Source organism: Micropterus dolomieu, linkage group LG15, assembly GCF_021292245.1.
Source record: "Micropterus dolomieu isolate WLL.071019.BEF.003 ecotype Adirondacks linkage group LG15, ASM2129224v1, whole genome shotgun sequence".
In the NCBI taxonomy this organism is placed as follows: domain Eukaryota; kingdom Metazoa; phylum Chordata; class Actinopteri; order Centrarchiformes; family Centrarchidae; genus Micropterus; species Micropterus dolomieu.
The window spans coordinates 21,798,106-21,805,625 of NC_060164.1; positions in this window are offsets into that span (position 1 = coordinate 21,798,106).

A 7,520-nucleotide genomic window follows, 5' to 3' on the forward strand; every position below is an offset into this window, starting at 1 on the left:
CTAAGTAGTTGAACCTATTAATGTTTTTCAAGCATAATTGTAGAGACAAAGCAAAACCTTTCTTCCAGTACATCAAGACACAAAAGTCTAAAAATGACATTAAGTTTAGCATGTCTCCCCCTGATGAGGTATTCAACCTTAAATGTTTTTCACATTGTGTTTACTATATCATTCTCTTAGTATAATAGTTGTCATGCATTCACAGTGTGCTTTTGTGTTACTTTAGAGTGATTCATAACGCCTTGTGAGTGGCACATGTTCTTCATAACAAAGCAAGTCTGCACATTAGCCAGTTTATGATCAGTTTTCTTCAATTCTGAGAGAGAGAAAGGAAATACCTTTTGCATGACAAAATTGTTTTCCATCACTGAGAATATGCCCTGGAGCTCTTAGAAAACACCCATTCAAAACAAACAAAAGAGGTTTGCTTGAATCTGTCATCACTTTTTTATGGAGTTAGGAAACTGCGAATAGCATCACTGACATTAGATAGTTACCTCTGACATTTGCACGATTTGTCTCTCGTCTCTCTCTTTTTACAGCTGAGTTGCTGTGTGTGTGTGTGTGTGTGTGTGTTTTCTTGTGATGACGCATGTAATTATCAGTCAACTTTCATTCATGTGTCAGCTCTTGCATGGAAATCATTTGATGTATCACCCCAGGTGTGGGCTTGTTAGCCATGAAATTCTGCATGACCTAATGTTTTAGTCTTATTATATTTTTGTGGTTAGGTTTGTTACTTTCAGTTGCAGGTGTAAGTGAAAAAAATATTTCTACCTCTACCTGGACAAGCATACATTTCCCTTAAAAAGTTTTGCCTTATAAAAAAAGATACTTGTATTTGTGCTTTTGTGATATTAAACCCTTCTCATAAGTTACGGTCAAATAGGTTCCTGTACAATTATCATGTCAATTGAACCTCTTGGCCTGAAAATATCAGTTGTTACCCTCTCTCTGATTTCTTTTTAATGCATGAACAACACTAGACTTTTACTTTTACCTAGTAGGTGGAGATGAACACAGTTATTATGAAGCCACACATTGTGACTGACCAAACAGACCACAGGCTATTTTTTGTCGACATTTCACATACTGCTGTTACGCCCATAAAATATGTAGAAGCCCTTTGTAACTATGTAGTGATTTAATGTGTTACCTAATGAGCTTTAAATAGCAGTAAAAAGTAAAACATGCTGACAAGGATGCTTTTTTTCAAAGGGTACGTACAGTATGTATGTAGATAAGTTAGGGAACCAATTCTCAGGTGGTTTCTTGTGGGACAACCCACATCTATCTTAAAGGAATAGTTTGACATTTTGGGAATAACCATTATTTGTTTTTTTGCCAAGAGTTAGGTGAACGGATCAATACCATTCTCGTTGCTGTATTCTCAGCATGAAGCTGGAGCCAGCAGCCTAGCCTGAAGACTGAAAGCAGGAACGAACAACTAGCCTAGCTTTGGACAGAGGTAACAAAATCAGCCAATTTCAGATATATCTGTGTCAGCGCATGTGTCAGCCAATAAATATCAATAAAACGCAGAACAGAGGTGACAAAGATGTTTGTGGTATTTTGGAAACAGTGTCAAATGTCAAATTACTACAAATAAAAGCCATTCATGGAGCAGTACATTTTGTTGGCTTAAAGTTACACATATCTTTTGCCGAAGAAGAGACACAGATGTGTTGATATAAAAGAGAGAAGAGCAGCAGCTGTACGCCTAAAATGTAAGAAAATGTCATGATGATGGAACTAAATGGTCTATTTTGTAATACGTCAGAGCTGTGGGTGGCTGCCGCTGATTAATCTGTGCTGCGGCCTTTCACTCCCTCAGCAACTCAGGGTCATTTATCTGGCAGATTTATTGATCGGCTGCTGCACTGAGACACATCCCCAACACAATCAGACCTGCTACTAATTGTAAAAGTCATTAGAGCTGGCTGCAACATCTCTGTGTTTGTGCGTATGTGTGTGTGTGTGTGTGTGTGTGTTAGCAAACCCAGGCAGGACTTGTGCACCATGGTGACTTGAACATAATGCAGGTTTGTAGCTGAAGCCTCCTGATGAGCAGTTGTTGAGCCATTTGGAGCAAAAAGTTATCTCCCCATCAGCCCTCCTTCTCTCCTCTTTTCTGTCGCTATTCTTAGTGTTTTATCTGCTTATCCTTAAAAGTTCACTCTTTCTGTGCTTTTTTTTGCATAAATAGCTCATTTCAGCCCAAGGATAGAGAAGCGGGTTTGGTGTATGACAGGGCAACATCCGGACCATGTGGGCTATGTGTGTGTGTGTGTGTGTTTTTCAGGTTGATGATCCTGATGCACAGTGACTTCCACGTGTCAATCGGCCGTACGTCACCAAAGTTGAACTGTAAAAGCCCTGAAATGAAGCCGTCACTCGAGCGCCTGCAGGGAAACGAGAATGAAACAGGAAATGAATCAAGTCCTCAGACTGAGACAGAGGAGGGAAAAAGGAAGCCTGACAGGTGACTTTCTGTTTTTAATCTAAAAAAAGGCAGAACACATATGTCATTTGAACTGCTATGGTGTGAACAGGCTTGTAGTATATTGGCTCTTGGCTCTGCTTGGTCTGATACAAAAACACTGGGGATATTTTTCTTCCTGCTTTGAGTACATTTACTTGTAATACTTTATGTGCATGTTCCTGATTATACTTTCATACTTTTACTTATATAGCATTTCCAATGCAATACTTAATTTTTTTAAAGTGAGGTATTAGTACATTTACTTAAAGAGTCTGAATTCTTCATACACCACTGGCGCACAGTTTTACTGTGCAGTGAGAGATAATTAATATAATTTTGTGTGTTCTTCCTTTTAGATTTACCTCCAAATAAAGGGGTTTGGGTAATCTGATTAAATTGTTTGTGTTTCTTGCCCTGTCTGACTAACTTTAAGAGATGTTGCCATGTTCCAACATTGCAGAAATTTCCTTGGTCAGTATAATGCTATGATAACCAATATAAACAATGGTGAAAGCTTTGAAAATAAAAATGACAATGTTTGTCCTCTAAAAATTATTTATCCATGATGTTTGGCATGGCTATGCGATGGACAGGTGACCTGTCCAGGGTGTACCCCGCCTTTCGCCCGATGGCAGCTGGGATTATCTCCACCATAGCTTTTTTTATTGTCAGACAATCTCCACCATTATTAAAAAAAACAACAGCTAAAACATCGAACTGGAGGTAATATAGTTACAGTCAACTGCTGTTTCAAAGTTCAAGAATGAACTTTGAACCTCAACTTTTAAGCCAACAAGGATGAGAAATGAGCGATCAGAAAAAAATACATGACCTTCATCATAAAAGCTCCAGAACAGCTACTAAATACACCTTGTGTTTTCTCAATGGATATTGTGTTAATTTCTTTGTGTGATTCAGGATTTTTCTCACACACGTAGTGATTATGTTTGTGGTTGTTGTACAGACTAAATCGCTAGAATCTGTAGTTATAACAGCATTTTTGTGTATTGAGAGATTAGTGATACATACAAATATGAGAATATGGGTCGCTGCAGATGTATTTGAGTCTTTCAATTAGAAGGAAGAGCTCACACACACACAAACATGCACAATGCTTGGCTTTAAAAGGCTGCAGCCCCCTCTCTCTAGCTATTTTTACTCTGTTTGGTCCATTAAGATCAGCAGTGATGAGAGTTAATGAGTGAAGCCTCTCCACAAAGCAGGCAGTAATCACAAATGTCCAGGAGAGTGGACACACAAACACAAAGATATGTACACACATCTATAATGCTCACACAAAAACACACATAGTGACCACAGTTTTTTGTTATGGTGATAAACCTGCCTGACTCTGGGATAATCGATGAAACCCACTTCCACGTTAGGTAGAGTGGTGGACTTTAATAATCAAAGCAATCACTAAATTCCTGTCCATCCAATCTGTATGATATCTGCACATGAATGGTTGCATGTAGGGATACATTGTAACATTGTAACATGTAAGTACAATCGAAACCAATCAGCTATCGTCTGCTGATAATTTAGCTTTTAACCTGCTTTTTAAAAAATTTATCGGCATTCAAATCATCGTCAGACGATACCCAATGGGTTCCAAGATTGGTAATCAGACTGTAAACAATGACCGTTGCACAGAAGTGCAAGTCTTGGCCTGAACATCCGTTATCCATTATCCGGATACTTACCAACAAGGCTGGACAGCAATTGACGCGAGAGAACTTACAGTAATGGTACAGATGTCCAAGTGTGCTATGTTGTATGTAAACTAACGTCAACACGAGATTTATAGATAGTGATCGAGCAACATTATGTAACTTTTCTACCATAAAATAACCGCTGGTGGAGAGCTGTGCCGGTGCTGTGCAGGAGCCGTGCGAGCGGGCAACATTACTGGGCTCAGCAGCCTCTATAGACATAAGTTAGCTAATGGCAGAGGAGAAGAGACTGAGGATGACTTTGACATAGGAAGCTAAAACAAGAAAAAGACAGTGTCCAAGCAAGAGCCTCAAGGACGTCGGCGAAACTTTGTGAAATAGAGGGCGGCAAGACAGATGCCGAGCTGCTACATTGCTATGCCTTGTGTTGTCGAACTTGCTTAATGTTTGGCTGTGTTAGCAAAGTTGTCGACCTGCGAGTTTTTGATCATAAGTAATGTCATCATTCAGACCAAGCACAAGGCGAGTGTTGTGCACAGCGCAATTACATTCAAAGTCATTTTAAAGACAGATGCAAATTCCTGTCCGGCAGTGCACAGGACGCGCTGGCGGCGACGCAAAGGGATTCACTTGACTTGAAAAATTCTAATTCTTGCGAATACAAAGTTGCATGACGCTGTGTGGCGATAGCCAATCAGCATTGAGATTGTCTGGAAGTCTCCAACGGCTTCAGAGTAATGTTTGGAGAGGACCGAGCAGAACGAGGGACTGAATCTCCGCTGGATGACAGACAACTGCTGAGTGACGGGGAGCTGTGGAGGAGAGCCGGAGCAGCGCTACAGCTTTTGGACAAACAAACATCCCTAGGTGGACTAGCTCAGAGTTAATTACTTTTATTAAATTAACTTTTTTCTCTAATTTTTGGGATTAAAATGTTGATTTATCGTCACTTGCGCATCTCATCAGCGAGCCTTGGTGTGTTTCCAACTTCCACTGTTGTTTTTAGTGTCAGTGGGCACCCAGAGCTCTGTTGGACTACTACTTAATAATTATATCAAAAACAGACAAAACTGGATATTGTTGGAGAAAGGTAAGCTAGGAAGCTGTTCAGGAAAGACGTGTCTGTTACTTGATTCCAGCTGATTTCATTGTACTGTACTTTGAACAAGTTAGCAGCACAGGCCTGATCGATCAAAACTCCGTTCAGAAAACAAACATTTTAAAAGTTGTTGTTGTTGTCCTGCTGTCTTGCTGACAGACCTGACAAAGCATGAATTCATATGTTTTACAAAATGGCAATCATGTTGTAGTTAATTCTGTATGATTTTGATCTGTTTATTGCAATTAAATCACAGCAAAATGTATATTTTGGTTTCATATCGCTGTAGTAATCGTGGGTTGTGTTTATTCGCATTATAATATTGTGTGTGGACACGGCAGAAGTCCAGCGAGAAAACTCAAAAAGCGAACAGGAGGACTAAAGTTGTGCTTGGTCTGAATGCACCGTAACAAAAATGCACATGTTGGGGCTGTACAGTAGGGGCGCCAAATTGCAGAGCAAAACAAATACTACAAAATGTTGCTTTAAGTCTGTCGTCCATTAAGGATGACACCTTGGCTTCTAATTATAAAATCATCTGATCTGGGTCCAGCCCTGCAGAACATTGCCTCTGACATTTATGAGTCAAATGTCCGCTTCCATTTTGATACTTGTAAACAAAGTGAGTCACAACAGAGAGAGTGAGCAATTACATTTTGACCTTAAAATTAGTCATTTGGGGAAATCCTGGTCACATGAAATCTGATGAGTTGTATGGAAATGTTGTTTTATATATTTTTGCCTTTGTTGCAAAAATGCTTGGGGATAGTAAAGGTAGAAAAAGAGCATTTGTCAACTGAGAAGTAGTACAAGGGGCTAAAAATAGAAATATGAAAAAGACGGCCAAAGAAAACAATGAAATTAAATATCAGAGTCTTTGATTCTGAATATCTGACAACAAGAATGCTTAATTTTATCTTCAAGCTTGGTTTACAGATGTTTAAAAAGGTAAATAAATAAACAGCAGCTATAAAGAAAAGAAAAGCAGTGACACTCATTGCCTGCAGGTGGCGTAAATGTTAAAATCGCAGTAGCTATTACTTTCTTTCGTCAGAAGGTGGTTGTATAAACATGTTCCTTCCTATAGGTGGCACGTGTGGACAGATCTCACATTGACCGAAGAGCTACATTTTGTGGAAAATCCGCAGCACACTAAACAAGAACTTAACAAGAGTTAGTTTTTTGTATAAAGCAAACTTCCTTTGCGATAGGAAAGAACACTGAGCATTGGAGCCAAAAATGTCCAGGTGTCATTTACACTGGAGACGCTGTGGACATTTTTGAAATGACTCATTTGGTCCCCACCACTTTTTGAAAGTATAATTTGTTGAAAACTTTCTGAAATATAGCTTGCAGTTAAATAACAAATAAAAATGCCTTTAGAAAGGTTTATTTGCACATTAAGAAAACATGCAATGAAAATATAGAAGAAAAAAAAACAACTTAAGCTAATAAAAAAATAAAAAACAGGCTGCTGATCATAAAATGACCAAAAACGTACATCCACCAATCAGTAACTTCAACAACTTGTTGACTCAGTTTCTTTTTGGCCAAGTTTTCCGTTCTCTCCTTTTGAACATGCCAAAAGAGGAAGGACGCCTACAGTGCCTTGCGAAAGTATTTGGCCCCATTGAACTTTGACCTTTTGCCACATTGCAGGCTTCAAACATAAAGATATAAAACTGTAATTTTTTGTGAAGAACCAACAACAAGTGGGACACAATCATGAAGTGGAAAGAAATTTATTGGATATTTCAAACTTTAACAAATAAACTGATAAATTGGGCGTGCAAAATTATTCAGCCCCCTTAAGTTAATACTTTGTAGCGCCACCTTTTGCTGCGATTACAGCTGTAAGTCGCTTGGGGTACGTCTCTATCAATTTTGCACATCGAGAGACTGAAATTTTTGCCCATTCCTCCTTGCAAAACAGCTCGAGCTCAGTGAGGTTGGATGGAGAGCGTTTGTGAACAGCAGTTTTCAGTTCTTTCCACAGATTCTCGATTGGATTCAGGTCTGGACTTTGACTTGGCCATTCTAACACCTGGATATGATTATTTGTGAACCATTCCAGTGTAGATTTTGCTTTATGTTTTGGATCATTGTCTTGTTGGAAGACAAATCTCCGTCCCAGTCTCAGGTCTTTTGCAGACTCCATCAGGTTTTCTTCCAGAATGGTCCTGTATTTGGCTCCATCCATCTTCCCATCAATTTTAACCATCTTCCCTGTCCCTGCTGAAGAAAAGCAGGCCCAAACCATGATGCT